The 16738-nt window shown below is 33.0% G+C and overlaps 1 long non-coding RNA gene across 3 annotated transcripts; it reads right to left on the bottom strand.

Annotated features, from left to right (window-relative positions):
- Nucleotides 1-636: 636 nt before the first annotated feature.
- On the bottom strand, nt 637-16738 carry LOC127866727 (uncharacterized). 3 transcript variants are annotated; one of them, XR_008043080.1, is made up of 9 exons: nt 16579-16738; nt 16011-16124; nt 10119-10353; nt 7653-7733; nt 5656-5745; nt 3486-3562; nt 2920-3109; nt 1913-2120; nt 637-1042 (listed from the first exon to the last, which is right to left on the bottom strand). It is a non-coding gene; the product is annotated as an uncharacterized LOC127866727 (long non-coding RNA). The 3 variants fall into 3 exon arrangements; XR_008043079.1 differs by having other exon boundaries at nt 1917-2120; XR_008043081.1 differs by having other exon boundaries at nt 1917-2120; nt 3006-3109.

Here is a 16738-nt window from a genome sequence, read left to right as displayed (position 1 = left end):
ATGTTAATTATTCGATTGTGTATATTAATCAGTAGAATGCAAATTGTCAAATAGTCAAATAATATCAATCTGTAATTCAATTCTATCCGCAATTGTATAGAAATACTGTGTAAGTGTAAAAAAGACCGAATAGCCAAAACATCAATTATTATTCAACTAAAACTGTTTTTATTTAATATTAATTTATTGACTGTTGAAACACTTGAATTCAAATGAACAAACATTTTGCGCAATACATATGCAATTTTGAAAACTAGCCCAGGAAGTTATATTTATGACAAGTGATTTTAATTAAAAAAGATTAGACAATACTCATCTTAGATATCTGATTCATTTTGAACAGTAACTTTATACAACATAGAGCAAAATGATTAGAAAAGTACACTGTATTTGATAAATAACTAACTTGGTCAAAAAAGCAACTAAACTGAACAGTCGTTAAACATAAGCTACACAAAGGAGTCACTGATCAGAATCGGGAATAAAATTTTGCGGACACATTTAGTAATGAAGCTTCATATTGTGTTTTTTTAATGAGGCAAGCAGTAGTTGTACACAATATTTGATTCATATAATTTCATAGTTGAGCAGGTAATTTTACATTATATATTTATTAAAGCAGTCAACAAAGCCTCATCCTTGAAAAGAATCAATTTATTGCAGCATATAGTAAAGCGACCAGTGTGCCATGACACTGGTATAAGGCAACAACATATTTTGTTTTTATTTAGATTTTTCAGTCATAAAACGGTTTTGTTTAAATGTTGTATCACTGTCAATGAGATGAATTGTAAGTCTTCAACTTGATGTACAAGCTCTGCACACAGATGTATTCCAGAAAGTAGGCTTTATGGAGGTCGCCTTTAGTGCTGCTCTAGATGGGGAACTGATCATGTGTCAGTGGTTCCCATCTCCAGGGCATCTGGCCTTTTCATGGGCGCTGGCAGTGACTTGGGCGCTACCAATCGAGCCAACTGAAGGGTGAGCACCTGTTCCAGCAAGATCCTCTCCCTGCACTTTCCATGAGCACTGCACATGAAAACTGACACAAAAACTGCATGAAATATTCATTTTATTTCAGTATTTGCCTTATAATAAGACACTGAAGATATGAACATCAGATTCTGTAGTTGAAAAAAGATGCACACTCGTTGAAAACAAACCCTTTTCTTTTTAAATTAAAAAAGGGTAATAATTATAATTAATTGCCAGGAGAAAGTGATGGGCCTTTTTTGAAGCGTAAAGCTAATGATGGTGTCCTAATGATAAATCACATAAAGTAAAAATACATAATATGTCACTGCCAGCGTATATTGCGTATGTGTGTGTGTGTGATAGAGAAAATGTCAAAAAATTAATAACTATTTTAATATGAATATTAAATATCACACACTATGACAACATATACTATTATTTGTATAATTTATATGCACATTATGTAAGTTGCTGCTTATATGGGATCCCCACCAGGATTTGAACCTGGATTTCCTCTCCATATGGAAAGGTGTGTTTGCTTACACTATAAGGATTTTTCCAGTAACAGCAATATTGTTTACAATTATTTCTGTCAACTACATTTACTATTATCAACTAGTATAAAAATGTAAAACAAACAGATAAAGTCAAATACATGTACATGTGTACAAAGTACACGTGCTTGGAAAGTGGAATTATTTTATCCCAAATTTATTCAAGAAAGAGTAATGTACAAAAACATTATTTAGCTTAATAATAAAATTAACAATAATGTTACAGATATTAACACTTAAATTGTTCTTTTCAAAGTTTCCATGATAAATTAATTAAGAATACATCAAAATTTACATTGGCTAATGTTGCTACTGATGATTCAAGGGAAAACTATTTTTAATTTTCAACAACTAAACAGTTTCATGTACTCGTAACTACATACCTACCAAGCAGTTAAGGTGTGCTGGTTTATATTCGCCGGCTGAATGCCCGTTTCTTACATCACAAGCTGAATGTTGACTATCATCTTCTGTATGTAGTTGTAGCCTTGGGGAAGCCATCATTGGTGATGGAACCCGAGAAGTTAGCACACAACTACTCCGCAGGGAATCTGCCAGGTGGCTGGACAAAGGTGATGGGGCAATGCACATCTGTAATTGTTATGTTTAAGTTTATGGTTTATACAATATGAATATTTTACACCGCACTTATAACTGAAATCAAACACAGTTTGAACTGGATATATATATACGTGTATATGCTTGCTTATTTGCTATTGTTAGTCCAAACATTAACATATGAAAAATGAAATAATTTAATGTGATGTTTGAACTCCAGGAATGATCTGTATCTGAGATGTCTTCTGTGACTTGAAGCCACAATCAATCCAACATTAATTTTTATTTAAAATAAATCGCCAGTTATAAAGTCTATGACAGTTATACATTGAAGTAATTAATCATCTAAACGCTTCATACATTTTTAAACCAAACCAATAAACTTTTCTTATCAATACCTTATTACAGTACATGAACTAACTACAAGACGAGAATCTAAAAAAACTACTGACCACCAAAAATGTCAAAACATATTTACAAACTCAACATTTGAGTGTTTTGGACAAGTTCTTCCTCGGATAAAATAAGAAATGTGAAGTATATGCATTTACGCATATAGTACTGTACATATTTTTCTAAAATATTTAACTCATTACAATTAATATATTATCAAAACAAAAAATGCTTACACTATTTGTCTCGAATCATAAGAAACATTAAAAACATTTACTAACACATGTTCCATATAGGTGAAAATACAATACAAAAATTTTAGGTTTCAATTCACTCTTATTAAAATATAATAACATTACGAACAGCTAAACTAAATAATGGTCTCACAGTGACAAATGTATATATAACAAGTATTTAATCATTTTGTTATAAAATGTACCTTGTTGGAATGATATGCCACACTCTTTAAAAGGCAAACTTTTTGCGGTTTGTCAGATCCGAGCCAAATATTTGCACAGCGGTTACCTCATGACTCTCAATCACATCTCAGATGATCTGTCCTCTGACAAAGTGCCGGAGGGCTGTCTGGGCTAACTATGGTGACCTTAAGCCGAATCGAACGTAGCTGCCTAGAAGGTAACCGATGCAGACTCATCACTGTACATGTAACAACATGACATAAGAAAACAGATTGAGCCACATACATTAATTTTAAAATGTAAACATTGTGACTGTCACTGTCATCCAACTTGTGCATGTGAGGTTGATCAACCAGTTCCAAAATAATAGAACTAGCTGGATGTATATGTAAACCTTTTTTTTTCAACATGTTTCACACCAAAGAATATCTTGCTCCAAGCTGTTTTGCACCTCCATATGTATAAATTCCTTCTTTATTTGAATCTAACCTTTGAATGTGGGGTTTATGGACAAATTCCCTATAAACTGAACTAGCCTGAGGTACATGAAATCTTTTTTTTCAAAAGGTTTTACAGAAAAGAATACCTTTATCCATGTAGTTTTGAACTCCATGCATCAGTTCTGGATGTAGGCCATCTGGTTCAACATCTTAGTCGTGGACACTGCAGTCATCAAGAACTGTATAATATTATTATAACAAGGGACAAAATTGTCACAAAACCAGGTTTTCATTGTGAAAAAAAAATCTGATAAAGGGAGAAAACTCAAACTGAACTTTTGAAATGAACAAACAAAACTAACCCCCTTTGTAAGTTTGTTTTTAAAAAAAATCTATTTTTAGTCGTGGCGACCTTGACATTGGAGATATTGACGTGATTCTTTCGTGCGACACGCCGTCCCATGATGGTGAACAAATGTGCCAAATGATTTTAAAATCTCACAATGAATGACATAGTTATGGCCAGGACAAGCTCATTTATGGCCATTTTTGACCTTTGAACTCAAAGTGTGACCTTGACCTTGGAGATATCGACGTAATTATTTCGCGCGACACACCGTCCAATGATGGTGAACAAATGTGCCAAATGATTTTAAAATCTGACAATGAACGACATAGTTATGGCCCGGACAAGCTTGTTCCGCCCGCCCGCCAGCCAGCCAGCACGTCAGCCAGCCAGCCCGCCCGCATTCGCCAATCTAATAACCAGTTTTTTCCTTCGGAAAACCTGGTTAATTTTTCCTTCGGAAAACCTGGTTAAAAACCTGGTTAAAAAGTAATATCTTATTTAATTAGGACAGTGAAAAGTCAAACTGAGGACAGTGTAGCATTCAAATAGGGACACGCAGCAATGCAATGCGGTGTAGTTATATGTGACCCATCCTGTTCAATTTAAGTGGATAACTGGCACATATTGCAGATAAAAGTTTTTATGAGCCCCACTTTAAAGGGGCCTTTTCACAGATTTTGGCATTTTTTAACTTATTCATTAAATGCTTCATATTGATAAATGTAAACATTGGATCGTAAAAGCTCCAGTAAAAAATCAAGAATAAAATTAAAAAAAGGAAAAGAACATGGCCCGGAGCAGGTTTCGAACCAGTGACCCCTGGAGTCCTGCCAGAGTCCTGAAGTAAAAACGCTTTAGCCTACTGAGCTATTCCGCCGAGTACACATACTTGACGTATTTTATACCTTATATAAGCAATATTCGTAGTTTCACAAAATTTAACGACAAAAACAGAACTCTCCAAATTATTCAATCGTTTCGCGTTGCAACGCTTTATAATTTTTAGGTTTTAAAATCGTAAAAAGATGCATATAATGGCTATATTAGACCATGGTAAATGTTCAGTATTACTGTTTCCTCACAAATATCATAACTAAAACGAAAATTTGCGGATCTGAAACAACTTTTTTCAATTTTGTCAATTAACCAAAGCGTGAAAAGATCCCTTTAAAGACAAATTTAATCCCTTAGCCAACAATATACATGGCACAGACAAATTCATTCTTTGAAAAGCTCAATACCTTATAAACATTAGAAAAAACTTTTTTACGCATGCCACAATGTTCAAAGAGAATTGTCTACATAACAAAATGACAAATATCCAAAACATTGTCACAGATTCAAACAGAAATATGTTCAAATGACACAGGTGCCCTACATTCCACTTATGTCTGAAAACTCCAATAATGTCAAAACATGTATTATCATTACTCACATATCCTTAAAATATAGCTTTCAGTTATAATTTTTGATTGTCTCAGTGGTAACATGTTTGATTTTGTTACCAAAAGTATATAGTCAAAATTCCTTGGACCAGTTTTATTAAATATAGTAATTATAGTCCTAGGCTATGACAGATTTTCACACAATAGTATTCATAATGCCTTCAAAAATTAACACACTACTTAATACAAAGTACTCATTCACAGGGCTTTTTTTCCTATTTTTGTGGAGCGGCCTTGGCCCCAACCCTCCTTTTGTGAAAAAAAGAGTCGCGAACAGTTCAAAATTGTGAACAAATGAGTCAAAAACTGTTCAAAATTGTGAAATAATGAGTCGTGAACTTTCTTAAGTTTTGAAAATTTGAGTCACAAACTTCTTGAAATTGTGAAATTCGAGTCGCCAATTTCTCAAATTTGTGAAAAACGCCCATTCTCACAGAAGGAAAAAGCCCTGATTTAGCTATCTATGATGCATGTTGTTTTATCACCATGATCCGTACAAATTATTTATCTCAGAGTCCTCACTTCTTTGAGTATTGCAGACTGCCTGAGCTGGGTAATGTAGTCAAGTGAATTTCTCCAAGCTCCGACATCAGTGTATAAAGCAAACTTGTCCTGAAGATTAAAAAATTTATTACTAAAACACATAAAAAATACAAATTATACTCATGAACTTAATGAAGAGCTTGAAAACTGTATAGATCTCATGTCAAATTAATTAATTATGCTGTAATAGCTTGCATAGTGAGTACTGTGTAGTGACTTGCATGGTATGTAATGGCTTGCATAGTGTGTACTGTGTAGTGACTTGTATAGTGTGTACTGGCTTGTTGCATAGTGAGTACTGTGTAGTGACTTGCATAGTGTGTACTAGCTTGCATAGTGTGTACTGTGTAGTGACTTGCATGTGTGTACAAACACTCAAGCCACTAGAGCCTGCATTGTCATGGGTTATCACTTTGGGAGCCACCAATTAAAGCCTCTATAACGCTCACAGTCAATGAAAATTTTGTAAAGTATTTCGTAAAATAAAGTAAACACCTTAAAAATCAGTGTTCCTTATAGCAATAGCCACAATTTCAATGCTGGATGTGGTATGATAACATATATTTTGTAGATACAAAATGCTCGTTTTTATTTATTTGTGACACAATTAATTCCATGTTATTAAATCGAATTAAATATGTAAAACAAGAATAAAAACGCGCATTTTGTATCTACAAACATCTATTTTATCAGACCACGTCTGGCGTTGAAATTTTGGCAATTTCCATAAGATACAATGATTTTTAATTGTTTAGCTTTATTTTACGAAATATTGAACAAAATTTTCCTTCATTTTGAGTAGTAATGTTTCTTTAAGCATTGACAAATATAACAATGTAATTTCATGTATTTCATAAAGAAAGCAAGTTGAAAGATCCCCCAAAAGGGCAGTAAATGAAACCAGTAGATAAGAATTACTAGTAGCATATACTACACCTACAGAGCATTTTAGGTCAATTTAGTATAACCCTTAATTCTTAAAACTAAGTTAGTATCAAACAATAATCTAGTATTTCAGGAAGTGTTATGCCAGTGATTTTATTATCTTTTTTAAAGTGATTATCAAATTAGAATTGAGTACTTACTTTATAACTGCATTTCTTGTATAAACAGAATGATGAGAGGGGAACGCTACCTTAGATTGGGTAGAGTTTTTCATCAGATACAGTGACATAAATAAAATTAACCAAATAAAGTAAATAAACATATTTCAATTTAAAATTGAATAAAAGTTCAGAACAATCATTGCTTTCAAATGAACAATAAGCTTGTTTTAAAGCAACGATTAGTTTTCATCTGAACATACAAGTTAAATTGACAGTTGGTTTAAAGTACATAACCCTAATAAACGATGGAAGAAATCTACATCAGTACTTGTTTATTTATTGCTTATGGAAGCACTTTTTTTGTCATTCAATGCTTTCGTGTCTGCTTTCAAGTTTTATTGTCATTTTAATCTGATTATTTTGCAAATAACTGATAGGAAAGATCAAATGTACATACTTTAATAAACCAGATATGTTTACAATGCTACTAGCACTGTCTTTTAAAAATGCCTACAGGTTTTATCGCTATGAATTAGAACAGGAAAAACTATTTCTTTACATTCACATTATCGACTTTCTGAACAATGTAACAAGAGCTAAAAATCTAGTTTCAAGCTCTTTATTGTTAGTTATCTTTATTAAGACAGCTTCCGATTTTCTTGCACTCATATTTGCTGTGCTCTTATTTGTTGCAACACAGTAAATATGGCTCGAGGATTGATACGGACAGGATTTTGTCAATTATTACAGATCAAACTGCTTAACATGACTAATTGTTAAGTTTTGATATCAATCTAATTTTTTTTTTTATAAGAGTTGTAAGCGAATAAAATTGATTGCTTGCTCAAAAACACAGTTTTGTAGCTAAATGCAACATGCGTCATATTACACAATGCCATGAAAAATAATCTACAGGGTTTAAATACTTACCTTTCCGTTGTTTAAACTTCAAGTAGGCAATGGACTGGTCTCACGCCTGGCTTGGATACTATAACGTCACAGCTTTTCGAACTGCAGTTTAAAAATAACAATACTGTTTGGATTTCAAAACATGTTTCAAATTAAATAGCGACATTTCATTTATATATTTACTGTATTATTATATATTATGCCCTGACAAGCTGTGTTGGAAGGCATAGGCTATTTTGTAATTTATATGTATAATCCCAGTAATGTGTTTGTACATGTACTATTTAGTTTATATATTAGAGCACAAAATACACATTAGGCATATTTTTATTTTCCTTGAAAACAAGATGCTGTGCTCACTGCCCACACAGGCTTATTGCTCGTGTAGGATGACCCATTTCTAATATTTTAAGTACAAACTATGTCAAGGCCAAAGTGAGGTTGGCTTATATGCGTCATTAGGCCATTATTTGACTAAAATTGGATATCATTAGTATTTCTCCAGACGCAATAATAGTTGATGAACAACTTTTCAACTCAGCAATTATTTTTTCTACAAAAGGCAGTTTTAAATTGTAACCCTATTTTAAAAAACACACAATCAAAGTAAGCAAAATTCATGTCAAGATTTCACATTTTAGGAATTATTGCAAAACAAAAAGAAATGGAAAGCCCTATCAAATATCGATAAATATTTAAATTGCTCTAATTGCTTATTGATTGCTCAGCACACAAAAAACCATAGTGTCAAATTTAAGTCAAGTTAAAGTATTCTATATTAGATCTTTATTTAAGCAACAATGGTTTATAATATTCTAAGCGAAATATGTTATATTATACATTGAAAATATTTATATGTGCTTTATTATTTGCCAAAATTCAATTTTGATAATCATTTGGATTTTTATGCTATTGTATGCACTATGGGATAATGCAAATTGGTGTTTTTTGATTATCAGGACCAGTACATGCATATTCAGTATCAAACAAGTGGGCTTTGAGGGTAGCCAGTCCTGTGGACCGTCCCCTCCCAACAGTAAAGGTCAATCCCTGCGCTAGACCATCCTATGGACGGATTTACTGATGGCCAACACAATCATTATATGTGTCCTGCATCAAGATGTCAGAGGCATAAAAAAACTCTGTATAAATAAAACTGTAACTTTTAATGACTTAACTTTGTTTGCTACCTATCAGCAGTGTGCGAAATTCGCACTAGCCTGAAGGGTTTTGGCTAGTGAAAATCCATTCGGGCTAGTGGGAACAATTTAAACATTTATATAGTCGGGCTACTAAGAAATTTTACTTTTTATATATGTAAGAATTTGGGCTAATACTTTAAAATCTGAATTTCGCACACTGTATCAGTATATGAAACATAGCAGCAAATATGACACAACAACTTAAATTTCCTTCTCACAAAATGACTAGAAGACTTTGATCACATTATAACTGCAATGCATTGTAGTTAGTTCAGTTTTAGATAATCAATATTTTATGTATAAAGGTTTGCTTAAGTGGCATCTCTATAAAACCTTCAACAGGGTATATCTATTGCTGTAATTCAATAGCATGAGATGATCCTTAAAATGACTGCCAAAATAAATGAAATAATGTTATGTACACATACTTTCCTATCAAACAGTATGGAATGACCAATGGAAATCTGTTGCCATCTTCTTCAGTTCGTGTCTATTATCTCGATCTTCTCAGTAATCGAGAATTGTTTATGTTTGCGTGTGACAGTATTATGCGTATCCATTTTTGCGATGTATTTCGTGTACAGAGACAGAATGACCAGTTGCGAAATTTAACGACTTATAGTACAGTAAACTGCCATTATAACCTATGCAGGGACACTAATTAGTTATTTCTTAAATATTAAAAACAACCCCGGCTGTGTGCAAACAACACTGTCACTAATCGACTGTTTTCATGCTTCATTGCATGCCATAGTAGGCCGCATTACCGGTCTGCGATAAATGGGCGTTACAATGTACTTCAAACAATCTTGGTAGAGTTCCAACAGACGATGCTTCATGCCAAATATCTATTAAAGTCTTAAACCTTGCAGTTTTAGAGAGATTTTTTTTCCTTTCGGTTGGCATGCAATTCTTTGAAAAACTTTCACTCTTGGCAATTTACATCAAGACTGGCCCATCGATTTAGTAGGAGATGTCATTTAAGTAAAAATGTTGACACACGACCCCCCTAGACGGAAAAAGACAGGTCATAATAGCATAGATGAGCTAAAAAATAACAGGTTTTTTTTTTAAATTGGGAATTTTGGGGTACGAATTGAGAAAAACTAGGCATATTTGGCATTGGGAAAGGGTCCGACTATCGGACCCATGAAGGCAGTAGAAACAGGCCTCAGGCAATTCATCAGGAAGTTAGAGGACAGCCAATTTTGGGACAGACGGATCATCTAGTAGTGGGGGTGTAAAAAGGGCCATTTAGAGGAAACATTTCTTTATTAATAAGTACCTTTTTCCTCCATGGATATGGTCCTGCACCATAATTATACACAACTTCTTCTCTGCACGAGAGATGACACTGGCACAGTCACCTGTAGCGTCTGTCCAGTGGCAGAATGTCACGGAGGGCAACAACATACAAGCTTGGTAGACCCTCCTCCTCAAAGCACTGCACTTTGCAATTGGGGTGTGTGGAGTCATTTACAAGCCTTCCAAAACTGCCATCTTCTGTAGTTTCATCAAACCTAATTGAAAGAGAAATAAACAATAAAAGATTTGTAAAAGTTAATCAATATTATACATATTTAACCATATAGTATATAAAATTTTATAAATATTTTATATTTATATGCAAGTCACTACAGTGGCACATACACTATGTAAGTCATGAAATTGGCATACACACTAGGTGAGTCACTAAACTGGCATAAAACTATGGAAGTTACTACATGCACATTGGCATACACACTATGCAAGTCACTACAGTGGCACATACACTATGTAAGTCATGAAATTGGCATACAAACTAGGCGAGTAACTACAGTGGCACACACACTATGTAAGTCATGAAAAAACACTAGGTGAGTCACTACACTGGCATACAAACTAAGCTAGTTACTTCATTGGCATACAAACTATGCAAGTCCCTAAAGTGGCTTACACACTATGTTAGTCATGAAATTGGCATACACACTAGGCGAGTCACTACACTGGCATACAAACTAAGCCAGTCACTTTTGTTTATACCACATTTATATTGCGCCATTTTCATACTCGATATGTGCGTTCAAAGGCGCTTTACATTTTTGCCCTGATCACTGGGTCATAAGTCGTCCGTTAACATCTTGGCGCAGTATGCAGCCACTGCACATTGGCTTATTTCCCTCACAGGTACCCATTTATACACCTGGGTGGAGAGGAGCAGATGTGGGATAAATTTCTTGCTCAAGGAAATTTCAGTGGTCAGGGCGGGATTCGAACCCGGGACATCTCGATCCCTAAGCCAGCGTCCTACCATTAGACCACTGCTCCCTCTAGTTACTTCATTGGCATACAAAATATGCAAGTCACTACAGTGGCACACACACTATGTAACTAAGTCATGAAATTTGCATACACGCTAGGAACGTCACTACGCTGGCATACAAACTATGGACTTAATAAGTTATAACATTTGCATAAAAACTATGCAAGTCACTACAGCGGCAGACACACTAGGCATGTCATGTAATTGGAATACACACTAGGCAAGTCACTACACTGTCATACAAATTAAGTTAGTTACTACGTTGGCAAACAAACTATGCAAGTCACTACAGCTTACAAACTACTCCTATAAATATATATCGACCTCATATTGTTGAACGTCCATTTACAATAGCATCGTTTCAACAAGTTAAGAAAAGTAGGAAGCTTTAACGGCTGCAAACAGTGCAGATGATCATGCAAGAGTTACTTAATATAAAATATAAACATTATTTTACTAGTTGCATTACAATAAAGTTAATAAAAACTTACAAGTAATGCTATTCCAGATCTAAAAACACTATCATTGTTCCATTCCGATTGTACCGTATGGCACTGTGTCAATTGAAAGTTGCATTGTTTAACGTCATTGGTCGGTTATAAATAACTTGTTTCTCTATACATAGGATTATACGAAGGACTTGACGAAATTAATACCAGGAATGCCTAATTGATTTTTGGTTAGAACTTTAATCTTGCCATGTGTGTAATTAATATTATCATGTGTGTTTATTAATATTATTAATTATATTATACTTATTTTTGTATTTCATTTAGAAATATATTGTGTAGACCTGTTAACTAACTGATTTTAGCAAAACATAAGGGCCTGCAGACAGAGAACTGCTATAATATTTTTGTTCAAAGTAGTTCTATAATTGAGAGTAACAGATAAATACAATTTGTGTGTTATGTTGTTTTTTTTCTCAAAATGTATACAAAAAGTTATATTCTAATATAATTCTCACACTTCTTTTAAGGAGCTATCGTAATTCAAGTAGGCGCGGTTGATGATGGGAATGTTCTGGTGCTGGGGCAGCTAAAGTTTTACCTTTGTTTATTTTACTAATACTAATTTTATGTATAAGCAAAGATTAAACAAGAAAAACTGAAATTAACTTGAAATCAATTTATTTTTATTATTTTTTATTTTAATTATTTTGACTATGCCTACGAACATGAATTGATCGGAAACATTTGAATGTAAGCCGATTCTTCATATGAGCCAATTTTGCAGAAAGTAGATCGTCAACATAGTCCGCCTGTAAAGTGTTGTTTAGAAACATACAAGTATTTATGTTTGGCATAAGTGTTAATTTTAGAGATAGTTGCTATAACAAATTACACAAGACAGGTCCTTGCAAGACATTGCACTGTATCAGAATCATGTACAATAAAGAACAGGCAAAATGATAAATTAAATAGGTCTAATATATAACAACATTTAATATCAATTCATTTGGTTCTTCAAAGTTAAACTTTATTACCACTTGCATTCCATTGTCATCATTTTATATTAATATTAAAAAGCGCTCAATTGTATACAGCATCATATCTTTTTTAATCAATTCAACCTAAATAACACTCTTGCAAAAGCGAACTATTGATTCCACCCACAAAACATCCATATTCAGTACTAGGTAAAATAGTGTAGAGCAAACAATATCATTTCTGGAAAGTTTATAAAGTTTGGGTGAAACAATTCATCATTATATCACGTTTCTATAAATTACTGTTTCCTATATGGAAAATATTCGTATTAGTATAACATAAATGCTGGACTGTGCAAGAAAATATGGAGCAAAGTAGCCTACGCTCTAATGTGCTATTATAGACAATTTGAAGAATGACGTTACGCGCACCTGCTATTTTCTGACTACGCCCACTAGTGGGAAAAAGGCAGTTGGCTTTACGCTGATCTATAGATTATGTTGAAAATAACTGTAATTTCCGCAATTATTTAACTCATCAAAACACAGTGAAACTCAATTATATTAATAATTATTTATAATAAATAACTTTAATAAAAAACGTAAGATTGTATTTTTGTTTTCGCTAATAAAGCATTTGAAGTTATGAAATCAACTTGTTCAACATAAATATACACAAACAATATTTAGGTGACAACTACTTGTACAAACAAGTTAACACCGTTTGATTATCATTGGTTTATCATTTAAAGTTGTTTCAGCATATATATGGTTCTAAAATAAACTAAATGGACTAAGCAATTAATCCAACATGTATAAAAAACATTTCTTATTAGATTGCATTCTTTGATTTTTACGATAAATTGAATATTGAAACCTTACCAAGTCTGGACAAAATTTAAAAGCACAAATGGAAAGTGGCTGTCTACTTTAAAATAATTTGCATGTGTTCACAAGCGTCGACACTCGTGATTTCAACATGTAAACCGTGGTATAATTGGCCCTTTGTTTGACATATACTTACTATTAACACGGGTGTCATAAACTTTAGTGACCCAAAGTGCCCGCCCCCAACAGGTGGCGAATGTCTGTCCAGTAATTAAACAAGATTAATAATGCTTTCATCTTGAACCTTAAAAAAAGCATGCAGTTGTGTCATTTTTTATCTCTTTCTTCATCTTAATAAATACATTTTATAATATAGAAGAAACAATAGACAATAAATTGTTGCATATAAATAAAATTTTTATAATACTAATCCAATAAAATGGTGGTTCAGTAAACATAAATGTTTGAATGCAATCAGCGAATGCTCGCACTTTTAATCATTATCAACTGCATCATCACCATAATCATCCCCATCATCACTTGTATAGTATAGATAACCTGTATCTTTCTATTTTTTTTTAAAGGGATGACCTTGTAAGCATGTTATATTACGATTATTTTAGTATCAAAATGTCATTATGTGGTGAACAATGTTTAATAATGAATTAGATCAAAAACTATTTATCCTTAATACAAACATTGAAAGCTCATCGTACATCAGTGGCATATATTTTGATCGAATAAATTATGAAATCATTGCTAAATATGTATATATGCGTACTACAATGAACAAAAACACAATATATATACCTTTTTATTTATGTATTTGTCCATTGAAGGATAAAATAGTTTTATATTGATGTAATTATTTTAAATTGATATTATGAATCATTTGTAGGTTCATTTTACTCTCCAATTTACCACCTACATTTGTGTATTACAAATACATACAGAACTAACGAGGTTAATTCATTAAAATGATTCCAACAACTGCTCCAATATTAATTCAAAAAGATTATAACTTTTTTTCCCAATAAAATACTTTTATTTCTGTCACAAAACATTTGACAGAGCTTCCAAGTTGAAGACCAATGGACGGTGAACCTCAATCATTTACAAATGTAGGCTTATTATTACAAAAAATAACAATACAATTATTCCAAAGCCGATGTTGGTGTGGTGTCATATAGTTCTTAAATTCATTTATTGTGTTAAAGTATTCATTTTAGAAGTTCTTTCTCATTTTCTGATAAAAACATGACTTACTGCATATATTTTCCATAGCCTCAGGGTACCGATTCTCGAACGGAACCAATTATCGAACGATTTTTATAAATTATAAAATTTACACACGGTGGAATAGTTGAATTTCAAGGACCACAATGGAAATAAGGGATATTACTCTTTTTTGTGTAATCCTTGGCGTTAGTGTGCATGCCATAGTGCATTCTATGCATGTACTTTTCAATTATGATTGTTTTTACTTCATATTGTTTTATGTACATGTTGTTTCGATGCATTGTGAGTATGTATGCTATCTCCGAAATAAATCTATCTATCTATCTAATTTGAAATCGGGTCCTATTTAAGTAAGTCCAATATGAATACATTCTATTTGCAAACTTCCATTTTGACAGCCTCTTATAAACACAACTGCAGACAAAGATTCATTGAACCAAGTAAAAGTTTAATATTTAACACGAAAATGCTACAAGCTGAAGTTGTAAAGACAACTAAATCACCCAGAATTCCTGATTATTCTCGGCATCACTCTGTCCAGCTGTGGAGGATTGTTTGCGGAACTTCTCTTGTAACTCGGTGAGTACAATATTATTTTAAAGGCTTAGGTTGCAATCAACTAAGTTGTTTTATGATCAATTCGTACTGAAGCCAACTCGTAACTCGGTACCATTCAACCACATTTATAACTCGGTACCATTCAACAACATTTATTGAGAATCATTATACTGATAAATATAGTACATCTATTTAGATTTAATTTTCTCTCTCTCATTTAGACAAATGACACGAAAAAATTCAAATAAATGCTCAGTCTGTGCTCTACAAGCAGTAGTTAGAGAAGTCAAAAAAGGAAAATGTTTGTCCAAAGTATCAATTAGTATTAATCTTTTGATTAAATGAACAAAATATATTTGTAATGATTATCCACGTCAGTTGCAATGTAAATGAATTTATTTTACCAGTTTATGTGTGTTGCAAATGTCTGATGGCTTGCATGAGTGAGCGTTCGATAATTGGTTCCGAATCGGTTGCAAAATGTAAACATAACCAACTTCATTTGACCAACGGTAAGGTCGAGTTATTAATACTTGTTTTCTTAACATTTTATAGGTTCAGAAAGAGAAGTCTTTTACATGAAATATCAGCTTAAAACTTGAAACAGTTTGACAAATTAAATAAAATCGGTAAAAAATTCGAGAATTGGTACCCTGAGGCTATCAGTAATCAGCGCTTTTGCCATAGCCCAACCAGTAACTGCGCATGCAAGAAAAATACAGATTGTAAGCAATAACAATCAACTCGTCTATATAACGATCAACTTGTCTATATGATGAATCAGCATACAATTAAATGCTTCCCTTCATTGATGCACATACCTTTTTCTTCATCCTGTTTTAGAAACAGATCTGTCCCACTTATCGCCTAAAGTTCTTGAAATTCTTTCTTTGAGGTCTCATTGCAGACATGATGTCATCACATGGAAGAAGAACCTGACGGAAAAAATTTAAGTTACCTATTGCACAAAACATTTAGCTTTTTAGGCCTGCAACAAATTTGTTCAGCATCTGTACAATGTACAATGCTGTAGGGTACGAGCTTAGAATAGGTACGAACTGACCAGTTACCGATTATGATTCACAAAACAACAATCAATGAAATCGTATTTCGCAAATACTAATGAAAATTGAATACTTTTTCTGTTTCCAATAACGTTGCCATTGAGTTAATTTCCACATCACCTAAAACTTGTAAAAGGTTAGCTTTGAAAATGTTTATTTTGATACAAGCAAGGACGAATGACATTTGTTAGTAAAATCGTATCTGTTTATATACGAAAATAAGCAGTTTAACCGACAACGTGCGCTTTATTTCATACAAGAAGAACATTTATTATTTAACCGCCTAATATCGCATTTAAAATTAATGTATTCAGCATACAAATACCTTAAATTGTATTTCCCATCTGAATCACGGTCTTGGAGGACATTTTGGAAAACGCGCGCATGCGCACAATTACTGGAGCAAAATGTGTGAGACATAAAAATGGCAACATCGCGCAAGAGTGTACGGCAACACACAATCGCGAATAAAAACCGCCAAGTCA

Source organism: Dreissena polymorpha, chromosome 2 (genome assembly GCF_020536995.1).
Source record: "Dreissena polymorpha isolate Duluth1 chromosome 2, UMN_Dpol_1.0, whole genome shotgun sequence".
Lineage (NCBI taxonomy): Eukaryota > Metazoa > Mollusca > Bivalvia > Myida > Dreissenidae > Dreissena > Dreissena polymorpha.
Note: the sequence above shows the minus strand (reverse complement) of the source record. Positions and strands in the feature narration are given on the sequence as shown.